The sequence below is a fragment of the Brassica oleracea genome, chromosome C2 (genome assembly GCF_000695525.1).
Source record: "Brassica oleracea var. oleracea cultivar TO1000 chromosome C2, BOL, whole genome shotgun sequence".
NCBI classification, from domain to species: domain Eukaryota; kingdom Viridiplantae; phylum Streptophyta; class Magnoliopsida; order Brassicales; family Brassicaceae; genus Brassica; species Brassica oleracea.
The window spans coordinates 37,446,107-37,460,076 of record NC_027749.1 but is presented as its reverse complement, the minus strand read 5'-3'; the positions used below and the strand labels follow the sequence as shown (position 1 = coordinate 37,460,076).

The window sequence follows — 13,970 nt, the reverse complement described above, 5'->3', positions numbered from 1 at the left end:
AGACTCATCAGTTCTGAGTCATGTGGGGTGGTTAGTTGATTGACTCAAGATCTGATGGGCATTGTTAGTCCATGAGCTGGACTTGGTATCATAAGTTGATAAGGCAAAAAGGATGTGTGACAGGGCATGAGCCGGTAAGGGCCAGATGCATGTCCTTAGCTGTTTGAAGACTTCTCAAGGGTTACTTATGTATGTGGGGATGGTTGGCTGAATGACTAAGTACCCAATGGAAGAGTTTATGCAGGTATAAGGGAGTTGGACGAGTGGACGGGGAGCTGGGCAAAGCTACCTTGCAGCTCGATCAGCTAGAACGGAGCAGCAAACCTCAAGTGAAGTGGTTCAGCTCACCTAGCTGGGCGAGCTAGCTAAGACAACTAAATCAGCTGGGACAATGAGCTAACAAGCTCTGGAAATGTGGCAAGGGTATGATCTGTCAATGTTGCATAGATCTAGATAGAATGGCATAGGGGAACGGAACCTGTGATTGTATGACTTGGTCTAGGTTCAGGATCGACCTTGGAGCTAGCTGGCAGTTACGTTTACTGACCAGTAGCTGAGGAGATCTTACCAGACAAGTGTTAGATTGGATTTAGTCCAATGGTTAAGTAGATACTATTCCGCTGCGTATGTGTTGTATTGATCTAAGCTAGGAAAGACTATGGTAGTCTTGAGCTAAGATCTGAGTTAGCCATCGCCTATGGGCGATGTTTTAAATAAAGGGCAAATATTTTTAGAGGTTCGGTCCGGGTATGGACTGAGCGACGTGAGGCATCGACCGCGGCCTATTAGGCCGGGATCGGGTCTTACACAGCTCCTTAGTGTTTTCAAACACTTTGCACAGTACTATATCGCCCAGTTCGAGTGGTCAAGACTTGACCTTCTTGTTGTAGTAGCTTTCGATCGGATTCTGATAATTCTGGATGCGGAGCAGGGCTTGGTCGCTGCGCTCTTCTATAGCGTCCAGAGCGTCGAAGAGCATGTCACTGTTGAGTTCAATGTTCTGCGGCATTCTTGACCGTCGTAGACTGGTTACGTTCACTTCGGCGGGGGCCATAGCTTCGACTTTGTGTGCCATTGAGAAAGGTGTTGATTTTGTTGCTCCTCGAGGAGTTGTTCTATGTGACCAGAGAACACCGTCGCGTTCATCGGCCCAGCATCCTTTTTTCAAGTCGAGGCGTTTCTTCAAACCGTCGATTATGATCTTGTTGGATGCCTTGGCTTGATCGTTGCTCTGCGGGTATCGCGGACTCGCTGTGTTGAGTCGGATTCTCCATCTCTCGCAGAATTCTTGGAACTTGTTTGATATGAACTGGGAACAGTTGTCAGTCACTATTTCGTAAGGTAGGCCGTGGTGACAGATGATGTTCTTCCACATGAACCGTTGAACCTCTTTTTTTGTTATGCTTGCGAAGGCTTCCGCTTCAATCCACTTTGTAAAGTAATCTGTCAAAATTAGGACGAAACGCTTCTGTCGAGAGCTAGACATAAGGCCGATTATGTCCATTCCCCATCGCATAAAAGGGTAAGGAGCAGTCATTGTTCGCAACAACTGCATCGGGGAGTGGATTGTCGAGGCACGTCGCTGGCATTGGTCGCATCGCTGGGCGTAAGCTTCGCAGTCTGCATTCATTGTTGGCCAGTAAAAGCTGAGGCATTTGACTTTTAACGCGAGTGCTCGACCTCCGGAGTGATTTCCTGCAGCGCCTTCATGCATTTTGGCCATGACAAGGTGCGTCTTCTCGCCGTTGATGCGCTTCAGAAGCACCTTGGTTGCGTTCCATCGATGGAGTTCTCCATCCAAAACGACGTAGTGGGCACTCCTTGTCTTGAGCCGTCTTGCAATCCATTTCTCGGGAGGTAACTTTCCGTCGACCAGATAGTTGAGGAATTTTGTCCTCCAGTCGGTAGCTTCAATTTGTTCCGCTGCGGGGTCTTCGTACATGGGGATGGCTTCGGTTATGGGTGCTATGACGGTCACTTCGCTAGGCAGGAGCTCGATGCTTAGCTTGTCGATCTTGTGGATGGGAATGGTCCGTTTCACCTGATCGCGCAGCTTGCTACCCAAGGCAGCGAGGGCGTCGGCACACACGTTCTCTCCTCTTGTGGATGGGGATGGTCCGTTTCACCTGATCGCGCAGCTTGCTACCCAAGGCAGCGAGGGCGTCGGCACACATGTTCTCTCCTCTTGTGGATGGGAATGGTCCGTTTCACCTGATCGCGCAGCCTGATACCCAAGGCAGCGAGGGCGTCGGCACACACGTTCTCTCCTCTGGGGACTTTGGTGAGTTTGAAGAATTCGAAGTCCCTAGCGAGTGTTTGAACGACCTTAAGGTACGCGTCCATTCGTTTGTTACGAGCATCGTAGTCGCCGGTAAACTGACTGGTAGCGAGTTGTGAGTCAGTATGCACTGAGGCGTTTTGCTTTGACTGCCTTAGCGAGTCGTAGTCCTGCGATCAATGACACATATTCTGCTTCATTGTTTGAAGCGGTGAAGCCGGACCTGAACGACTGTCTGATTAGCTCGCCTGTTGGACTCTGCAGTTGACTCCTGCTCCTGATCCTTTGTTTGTTGACGATCCGTCAACGTGAAGTATCCAATTCTGACTTGGAAGAATTAGGTCTTGCTCTAGCTCTGGTGCAAGCTCGATCAGGAAGTCAGCGAGGACTTGAGATTTTGCTGCTGTTCGATTTTTGAACACAATGTCGTGCTCGCTGAGCTCGATAGACCACTTTGATAATCGTCCGGATTGGTTGGTGTTCTGCATTACTGTGCGTAGCGGTTGATTCGTTATTACTTCGATCGTGTGCGATTGGTTGTAAGGACGCAGCTTCCTCGCTGACGTAATAACTGCAAGAGCCATCTTCTCGAGGGTGGGGTATCGTGTTTTCGGATCGGTCATCCGCCTACTCGTGTAGAAGATGGGCTTCTGCTCTCCTCGATCCTCTCGGATAAGGACGGTGCTGACCACGGTGGAGGATACTGCGATATAAAGAGAGAGTGTATCACCGGCTTCTGGTTTCGATAACACGGGAGGAGTCGTCAGATACTGTTTGAGTTGTCCGAATGCCTCTTTGCACTTCTCATCCCAGACAAAACGCTTGTTTCCACGCAGTAGCTCGTAAAAGGGGAGGCATTTATCCGTGGACCTGGAGATGAAGTGGTTCAATGCTGCAATCCTTCCCGTGAGTCGTTGAACTTCTCTGCTGTTCTTCAGACAAGGGAGATCAAGTATGGCTGTGATCTGCTTAGGATTTGCCTCGATTCCTCGCTGGGTGACAATGTATCCCAAGAACTCGCCTGAGGTGACACCGAAGGTGCACTTTGCCGGGTTGAGTTTCATTCCGTACTCATTCAGCGTTTTGAAGCACTCTTTTAGATGATTTAGCTGGTCCGCCGTGCGGAGTGACTTAACCAGCATGTCATCGATGTAGACTTCCATCGTGTTCCCCAATTTGTCGGCAACCATTCGATTAACGAGTTGTTGGTAAGTCGCACCGGCGTTCTTAAGGCCGAATGGCATCACTTTGTAACAGTATGTCCCTCTATCGGTGATGAACGCTGTCTTCTCTCGATCGTCTGGGTGCATCATGATTTGATTGTATCCTGAGAAGGCGTCCATGAAAGTCAAGAGCTTGTTTCCAGCTGTCGACTCGACCAGTCGATCGATATGTGGAAGTGGGTAGCTGTCTTTGGGGCATGCCTTGTTTAGATCGGTAAAGTCGACGCAGACGCGCCACTTTTCGTTCTTCTTCTTGACGACGACCGGGTATGCCAACCACTCCGGGTATCGTACTTCAGCGATTGAACCGGCTGCGAGGAGTCGCTCGACTTCTTCGTTGACGGCCTTGCTTCGTTTGGGACCAAGCTTGCGTCTCTTTTGGCGAACAGGTTTGATGGTTGGATCTACATTCAACTCATGGGACGTTATGGCTGGACTTATTCCCCTCATAGCTGACGTCGCCCAAGCGAACATTGATGCGTTCTGCTTTAGAAAGTCGATCATCACGCGTTGCATTTCTTCAGAGAGGAAAGCGCCGACTCGAACTACTTTGCTTTGGTCTGAGTCGTCGATCGCGACTTTTAGAATCTCATCTTGTTGAGGTTGGATTTGCTTTTCTATTGCGTTGATGCGAGGGGTCGATTGTTGCATCTTCACCGTTGCAATCAGTAGGTCACGTGATGCCTGCTGGTCCCCGCGAAGTGTCTGCACTTGACCGTTCGGTCCTGGGAACTTCACGCACTGATGATACGTCGATGATATTGCCATCATTGAATGTAACCAGGGGGTCCCAAGGATTGCGTTATATGGAGCCTTTGTTTGGATGACAGAAAACTTGACTGTGTGTGTTACTCCACACGCGTAGACTGGGAGCTTGATTGTTCCGATCATCATCTCGGAAGCCCCGTTGAATCTGGTGAGGGAGCGAGATGACGGTTTCATGTCGTGCAAATCGACTCCCATCCTATCGAGTGTATCGCAAAAGATCAGATCAACCGAACTGCCAGTATCGACTAGAACTTTGGCGACGTCGCACTTCGCGATTCCTACTTCGACAAGTAGGGGGTCGTTATGAGGTAGGTGAACGCCGATGGCATCGTCGGATGAGAAAGTGATCGAGGGATCATTCTCAGGTTTTGATGGCCACTTCTTCGAGGTTTCTTCCTGTCATCGATGGTCCTTGACTGACCGCACCGAGTCGCCGCAAGGTGGCGAGCCTCCCATAATCACGTTTACGAAAGGGGTGCGCATGACCCGTCTGTTTTGTAGATGGACCCTTAGGTCGTTAGACGAGTCCTCGTCAATAGGTTCGTGTCCATCACCGTTCATGGCTTTCGTTACCCCCAGCCTTCGTTGTAAGTCAGAACGTTTAGGTCGTTTGAGCTTGATCCTGAGGTCTTCTGATTTCGAGTTGAGCTGATCGCGTAGGTCGACAACTCGTGGCTTTAGCTGGGGTTGAACACTGGAATCTTTGACTCTTTTAGCCTTGGACTCTTCGATGATTGAATGAAGGCCATGCCCATGGTTGATTGTCTGCGACTTTCGCCTGAGCTTGTTTCTCAAGTCATTTGACTCTTCCGGTATGTCGTTTCACTTGGTCGCTTGTTGGAAGATTCGTGCGAAACGCGGCCTTTTCTGTCCTCTTCTTCATCCGAGGAGGAACTTGGTCGAGCGAGGATAACTTGGACGCGTCAATAGTTACGAGGTTGCTCTTCTTCAATTTGCGCTTCGCCCTCGTCTTCGTCCTGCTCCTCTGGTTTGTCATCTTCTGCGCGTTTGGGTCGGGCTCCGGCCTTGTCTTGATTTTTATGAGCTTTCTTTTCTTTGTTTTTTCTCCAGCTCTTGGTGTTGTTCTGCCTAGGCTTGGGAAGCCCGACGTTGGCTGTTCTGTTTTCATAAGATGAGAAAAGCACATCGACCAGCTGCCTGCAGTTCCTCGTATCATGCGCCTTGGACTTATGAAAGCTGCACCATAGGTTTGGCTCGGTCGGGCCAGGAGTCAAAGTTGAAGGTGCCGAAGAGGTTTGCGGCTTCTCGTCGTTCTCCCAGATGTTCCAACCCTTCTCGCATACGACGACAGTCGACCCCGGGGGTGGGTTTTTATCTTCGACAATGTAGACAAAGCTTTTCTGCTGATTGGGCTTGTTGCATGTGGCGTGTTGTCGGGGTTCTTGGCGTGCCTCAAGAGCTTTTGGAGCAGTCGTCTGTTTAGCGGCCGCATTCATTTTCTTGAGTATCGCTGATGTGTCCTCTTCCATCCGGATGAAGTTGTTCGACCTCGTGATAGCATCTTGAAGTGAGTTTGTGGGGTTTCTATAGAGATCCTCGCGAACAGGGACTTAAAGTAACGCGTCAACGGTGATGATGTTCGGGATATGCACCTTCGAAGCGACAGTTTTGAACTTCTCCATGAAGTCGCGGAGGCTTTGGTTCGCTCCCTGAGATAGGTTCCAAAGGTTGGATAAGGTCGCTTCTTGTCTCGTAAACATACTGCTTGAGGAACGCGGACGTCAGGTCGTGAAAGTCGTTGATGGAATCTTGTCCCAATCCAGTGAACCATCCAAGGGCTGGACCTTGAAGACTCTCAATGAAGAGCCAACAGTAGCCAGCGTCTCTTTCCTCATCGGAAAAGTTAGTTCGACCCATCGCGATGTTGAATGCGGTAATATGGTCAGCCGGGTCTGCCTTTCCGGCAAAATTCGAAAGGCTGATTTTCTCGGCTGATCGGTATAGTACATCGGTGATTCACCGAGAAAAGGGGGTTTTTAGGGTTTCGGCGAGGACGCGTTCGATTAACGGCGCCAAAGTACGTCCTTCACGCATTCGGTCTTTCATGTCCAGGAACGACTGCTTAAGCTCGGCGAGTTCCTGGACGGTAACGAGATCTACGCCACCGGGTGTTTGAACCTGGGCGGCGTTTCTGTTCGTCGTGTTTTCTGCGCCGACTGGTCGGTAAGTGTCGAACAGCTGTTTTCGGACCGTCGAGGCCGGATCGCCTGAGTTTCCGGCCAAAGGAGCCAAGATGGCGGCGATGGCGGCGAGTTGTTCGTTCGTCGCCTTCTGGACGGCGTCTTGCTGTGCCATCCTCTCGAGTATGGTATCTGCGAAGGCCGCTGCTGTCGGAGTGCCTTCAGTCATAGGTGACTCGTCATCGGACGGCGAGTCAGATCGAGCCATGATCTTTGCATTTTGTTGACGCTACTCTGTCTGCCCCACGGTGAGTGCCAACTGTTTGAACCGAGACTGTCGATAAACTAGTAAAGAGAAAGGACGAGTTCTCGTCGGTGGGTCAAGACAAAGACGTGTTTTATTAGATCAATGAGTCGAAATAGTGTTACAAAAGGAGGAGAGAACAAAGGGATTAGTCCGGCAAAAGCTGGTTCGTCGGACCGTACAAGTCGGCGAGAAGTAAGATATGAAACCCTAGATCTAGCCGAAAGTGAGTGTAGTCGTTTGCGGATCTCCTCCTTGTTGCCTTTTCTCCTCCTTTAATAGACACATGCTCGTTAACCTAATGTGCTCTGTCCTGATGGGCCTCCTCGAGTGGTTGGGCCGCTGACTCGAGTCATCGAGCTGACGACTTTCGGTTGGTCGTCTCGCCGATCAAAAACAGTCTAAAGCCGAGTCGATCACCGGCTCGCAAGTCGACGAGCCGACTTTCTTTGTTGTGATCATGTGTCTGGATAATTGTCTTGTGGGCCTTTTGGGGGGGCTAGGCCATACCCAACAATTACTGCGAGCCAATCATCGACTTAGTATAGATGAAAATTCACTAAAGTGTCGACGACAGGCTTGATAAAATGGTGCATATTAGTTTTTATCTGTTCAAAGCATGATAAACCGACGCAATCACTCTCACACAAAATCAATTCTTGATGGACCTGAACACGTAAATCCTACCAATCGCATCGTCTGATCTTCTCCACCCCGATGTACAATGTATTACTCGGACAAAGTAAACTCTACAAATGAAACATTACTTTGATAAAATTGTTATATAAACTAACCGGTTACTGTATTTGCATCAAATTAGCCTAAAATGACAGGTTAAGCCTAATATCGCTTATGTTGTATATATTATACACTAAATCCTTTTCTGATTTCCCATTAAAATACTCTAGAAATCACCGGTATTACAATGCTCTTTCTATTCATCTTATGCAAGTTCCTTTGTTTCCTAAAGTTCGAATCGACTTTTTCCCGCAATATTATATATGATAGATAATTATTAATCAGCACTGAATATATCTTTATATATAAAGAAGGGTTTTAATCCCTCCCATGAAGCCACCTCAGATGATAGCATGGAAATTCGTTTAATATCGTGTTGACACGTGTCCCATGACTCTCTACACAGCGTTTCATTTAATCGTTGCTATGTTGGGCTTTGCTGGCTTATTTGTGTATTGGACTCCGAAGATTGAAGATTTTTCTGGGCCGATGGAGTACGGGTGAAGTGATGAAACGAGGTTCGTCTTCGTCTCTCCTCTCTTCATACGGCGGCAGTGCAGTGACGATTGTGTTTCTTCACACAACCTGAAACGGTCGGTTTAATGGCTCCATGATCCATCATCCACGATCTACATTCAATGAGGTTAGCTCTTGCAAAGCTGTGGAAATTCAAGTATAAAAAGGTTTGCATCCCTCCTCTCGAAATCATCCTATCGTATATAGATCGACGTTGATGAGCCAGTTTCCATCGTCGACGAAGACGATCCGGCGTCACATCTGCTGCCCATTCAGTGGCCTCAGCCTCAGAACGAAGAGATTTTTCTTGCCATGGAAGAAGCTGCGTTTGAAGAAAAGGTATATCTTCTCTTCTCTGTATTCTTTCATTGGAGTTTTCGCATATCACTTGAATGTAATTTGCTAAAATCAAATATTTAATCCTGTATGAAGAAATCTGTGTGATAATCATGAATGATACATTCTGGGTTTTGATTCCCGATTTAACTTTTTTCCCGCTACCGACAAGCGAGAAGAGAAAGTTTACACAGAAAGAAACTGAGGGTGATCGAAGAAGAAGATGGCGATGGAAATAGCAACACCGGCTCCTGCACCGAGCACATCCCTGAGATAAACATCATCCTCTTGCCGGCAAAGACGGAGACTCACAAGAAGAACATGATTCAAGTCTCCAACACGAAGAAACCATTGTTCTTCTACGTTAATCTCGCGCCAAGGTATCGTTACTTTAAAATCTCTTTGATCGGAACGAAAATTCCACACCAGATCTGATCTAGGTTTCTGAGCATCTACTTCTTCTATTTAGTTTGTGGAAGCGTGAGATCAGCTTGGTTGATTTAGTTTTAATTCCTGAACGATCTCTAGCCTTTATATGTCCACCAAACTGTTTGTTTGTATTCCAAATAGAGCAATTTGAAAAAGTTTTTGAATCAATTTTGTGTGGTATGCATTGCGTTTGATGCAAAGGTACATACAGCAACACAATGAGGTCGAGCTCTCTGCACTCTGAATGGGTACATACCACATTTTCATCATAACTTAAAATCTTATCGAAAAAGCATGGACTGGTCTCTCTCTTCTTTGTGTATTTTACTTTTAACTGTTTTAGTTTGCACACAGCAATAACGATGGTGGTAACAATCTCTGAGATCTTGAAGAACATTGGATTGACTACAAAGAAGAGTAAGTTCTTTTTTTTTTCATGATGATAGAAAAGCTTTCAATCTAATTCAAGTCTGTTTTTTTTTATTGTTCAGAAGTGTTGACATCCACTGTGGGAATGAATGATGAGGCCAAAGGAAACATGGTTCAGAAAGCAAAGGCAAGTTTCACTACTTTAGCATCATCCTCCCTCTGAGTAATGCCCAAAACCCAAAAAAAAAACAACTAAACAAAATTATTTACTAACCAAATATAAACCAAAAATATAAAATAATTAAACATAAATGGGTCTTTTGCGGTTATGGATTTCCAAAATGATATATCTTGATATGCTCATCTAACAAATCCATACTTAGGTTACACCATTTGATAATTTGCTAACTCAATACTTGATGCAACCAACATCAAAGAACAACGGAAGTTTGGTTAAAATAATAGTATTAGTTATATTTAAAAAAGCTGCCAGAAAAACTTAAAATAACTACTTACAAAACCAACTTTATAATATTTTTCTTATGTAATATGCTTTTACACCCACAAATGAAAAAATATTTTCAAAAATAATTATTCAAAGTTCTCAATTATTGTTTTACAAAATATTAATCATAGATTTTACGATTTTATTGGATAATATATATATATCAAATCATGTCATCACTTCATTTTGTAATCTTAAAAGCTAAAGATTTTTAAAATTTATGTGCTTCTTTCTTTACTATCAAACAATATTTCCTGTCATAGTATATTTTTTAGATATTCCTCAGTTGACTAAGGATGGTATTTTGAAAAACTCAACTCTCAATTTTTACTTTTTAATCCCATTTGCTACTATGAAGAAACTATCAACTATTTTTTAATCTCATTTGTTGATTAACAGAAGTATTAACAAAAAAAAATATATGGATTGATTGCTACACTTCATGGTTTAAAATTAAATTAGTCATCAAAGTCACTATTCTATAAACTACTAAAATGCAAACGAGCGAATAAAACAATAGACTGGTGTTGATGACATTCATCGACTAAATCGCACTGCCAACCAAATGAACATACAAAAACGGTTACACAAGTTTTATATTTTCACAAAAACATACATCACATTCCGCGCGTAGCGCGGAGCGGCCCTAGTATATTATATATATAACTTAACAATTAATCATCTGGAGACCATCCAAACAGTTTTTGAAACACTGATCACAAATAATATCAATTGAGCTAAATACACCTAGCTACCTCATAAAATACTCCCACACACTTGATATTTGAACCGAACCTAACCTAGCTACTTCGATCATTTTGCACTTATATATACATACATTAATTTCTAGATATCTATTTCACAAGTAATTTTCATATTTCAGTTTTATTCTCCAAAGCCATCTACAAGCTCATGGGGGTAGGACCATAAGATCGAAAGAATTTGGATGATCTATATTATTATCACTGGTCCATTGCGCCTAGTTGATTACTCTTTCACATCATTAAATTTTAAACTATATCTCTTTGTGATATTCAAAGCCATTTAATCAGTATAAGTAATATCTCATATATACCATAAAGCAATACTATTTTAATCATCACCAACTAATTTATGCTAATAAACTGAGCATATATATGATTATAGACAGGGCCGTCTAATAGCAAGCGCAAGTGGAGCGGTCGAACAGGGTCCCGAAATATAAAAATAAAAAATTTAAGGATTTTTCAAAATATATAGATAAATTATAGTAAGAGACTTTAAAATTTTAGATTAACAAGGCGTAGAATTAATTTGAGACAGATCGAGATACTCTAATCAAAGTCCCATCAGCAACTTTGAAGGAAAGAATCGAATAATTCCATAAGGAAAAGCTCAAATATCGTAAACTATTTTTAAGCAAAGGCATATGACTAAATGGGAAATCAAAATAAACTATTACATTTTAATTAGCCACACTTAATGAAGAACTTTTGTATTCATTTAATTGATTAAAAAATTAACCTTAGAAGGCGCAAGTCACAAGCAGCTTCCTCCTAACTCGTCCTTTATATAAACTCACACACACCACCTCTATCTCCACAACACATTCCAAACACATCTCATTCTTAATCAACAAACATATAACTTACTCAGCTTCACTACCAATCCTTTTGAATTCGATCAAAACACCTTGAAACCAACCTAAACCTTATTCGAGAATTAGGCAAAAAAAATCACTAACTTTGCATGAATTGCCAAAAGAAATATGAATTTTTGAGCTGACAAAAAAAATACAAAACTTTCAACGGAGTTACTAACACATTTAATTTTATTTGGTACTGATTGAATATAAAAAAATTCTCTAAAAACTTTAAAAGATCTTTAAAATTCCAAAAAAATGAAAAAATGAAAAAATATTATAAAATTAATTTTAAAATTAAAATTAAAAATAATTTTAATTTATTTTAACAAAAAAATCTAAAATCTTCCAAAATTTTCAATTTTTTTAAACAATTGCTAAAAATTGAAATTAATTATACACACAAAAAAGATACCCACATATTAAAATTAAATTAAAATGCTTAAAATAAATATTGTACCCATTTTGCGTGCGATTTTAATTTTTAGCTGATAATTGTAATTTTAATTTTTTGCATTTTCTTTGAATTTTTAAATTTTTTGGAATTAAAAAAAATGAAAATTTTGGAATATTTTTGATTTTTTAAAGAAAAAATAAAATTTTATTTTTAATTTTAATTTCAAAATTAATTTTATAAAAAAAATTTAGTTTTTCAATTTTTTGGAATTTTAAAGATCTTTTAAAGTTTTTAGAATTTTTTTTTTATATTCAATCAGTACCAAATATTATTAAATGTGTTAGTAACTCAACTGAAAGTGCCACTAGCCCAGTGGTAAAATACCTTGCCATTTGTCCTAATCAACCCGAGTTCAAATCCAGGGATGTAATTCTTTTTATTTTCAAATCATGTAAAACAACGTCGTTTCATCTCATTTGAAAACGATGTTGTTTCGCTTAACGCCAACATTTAATGTTTACTTAACACTGTCTTAACTGTGGGTTCACGGTGTGCTAAAATGGTCAGTCAATCTTAAGTTGCTTAATAAACTAAAAAAGTCAATAAAAATACAATATTTTTTTGGCCAGACTCGAGTGCAGATTTTTTTTGCGATTCGTGTAAAGTTCGTACTTTTTTTTGGCCGAATTCTCAAACCTTATTCGGTTTTCACTACATATATTATCTGTTCCATCAAACTCAACCCTAGAATGGAGAACATGTTCAGGCTCATGGGAAGTGAAGATTTTTCTGACAGACAACGGTGCATTTGGGTTAACGGTCCAGTTATCGTTGGATCCGGCCCATCGGGGCTAGCCACAGCTGCTTGCCTCCGCGAGGAAGGTGTTCCCTTTGTGGTATTGGAGAGAGCAGAATGCATAGCTTCACTGTGGCAGAAAAGAACCTACGACAGACTCAAACTTCATTTACCCAAGGAAGTTTGTCAATTACCCAACATGTCCTTCCCAGAAAACTACCCCGATTATCCGACAAAACGGCAGTTCATCGATTACCTTGAGTCCTACGCTACCCGATTCGACATTAGCCCTCAATTCAACGAGTGTGTTCAGTCCGCTCGTTACGAAAAGACCAGTGGTCTCTGGCGTATTAAGACGGTGAAGTCTTCTCCTTCCTCTGCCGTTTCCGGGTCAGAGATGGAATATATCTGCCGGTGGCTAGTGGTGGCGACGGGAGAAAACGCGGAGAGAGTTGTTCCCGAGATAGATGGGCTGACGACGGAGTTCGACGGAGAGGTGATACACTCTTGTGAGTATAAATCTGGCGAGAAATACAGAGGAAAGAGTGTTCTTGTCGTCGGATGTGGAAACTCCGGCATGGAAGTTTCTCTTGATCTCGCAAATCACAGTGCTAACCCCTCCATGGTTGTTCGCAGCTCGGTAAGTTATACAAATCAAAGTTCCAGCTTTAAACTTAAATTTACAAATTTTTATAGTCAACAAAGATTTACCCTTAAGCTAATTTTTGGTATTTAATTTTGATCAGGTTCATGTCTTACCGAGGGAGATTTTAGGCAAATCGACTTTCGAAATCTCAATGATACTGATGAAATGGCTACCTCTATGGCTAGTGGACAAGATTCTGTTGATCCTCGCATGGCTGGTTTTGGGAAACTAGACAAAGTTTGGGCTAAAGAGGCCCAAAATGGGTCCAATGGAGCTCAAGGTCCTCACAGGGAAGACTCCAGTGCTTGACATCGGAGCTATGGAGAAAATAAAATCCGGCCAGGTAGATATCGTCCCTGGAATCAAAAGGTTCTCTCGTAGCCACGTGGAGCTCGTTGATGGTCAGATATTAGATCTTGACGCTGTTGTTCTAGCCACGGGATACCGCAGTAACGTTCCTTCTTGGCTTCAGGTGAGAAACAAAACAAAACAACTTCAATCTAATAATTTCGGTAGTTTATTGCATTACAAGTCAACTGAATCTGTTCTTTTTGTCCTTTAGGAAAATGACCTATTTTCTAAAAACGGGTTTCCCAAATCGCCGTTTCCAAACGCATGGAAAGGTAAATCGGGATTTTACGCGGCTGGATTCACGAGGAAAGGATTGGCCGGAGCATCAGCAGACGCTATTAGCATCGCTGAAGACATTGGTAACGTGTGGAGAGAAGAGACCAAACGACGGAAAATGAGAACACGAGTGGGTCACCGCAGATGCATCTCAGTTGCTTAGAGGTCAAGTTAGAGTTATTTCATACATTTATTATATTATTTTAAAACGGTTCGGGACAAAAAGTTAAAACAGTGTTTTTTTTTTTTTAAACACGAAAACAGTGTTTATTTATT

The 13,970-nt window shown here is 42.7% G+C and overlaps 2 pseudogenes; both read left to right on the top strand.

Annotated features, from left to right (window-relative positions):
• Window positions 1–8,527: 8,527 nt before the first annotated feature.
• Window positions 8,528–9,325, top strand: LOC106324142 (annotated as a pseudogene).
• A 3,049-nt stretch (window positions 9,326–12,374) lies between these two features.
• On the top strand, window positions 12,375–13,857 carry LOC106325763 (annotated as a pseudogene).
• The last annotated feature ends 113 nt before the right edge of the window (window positions 13,858–13,970 follow it).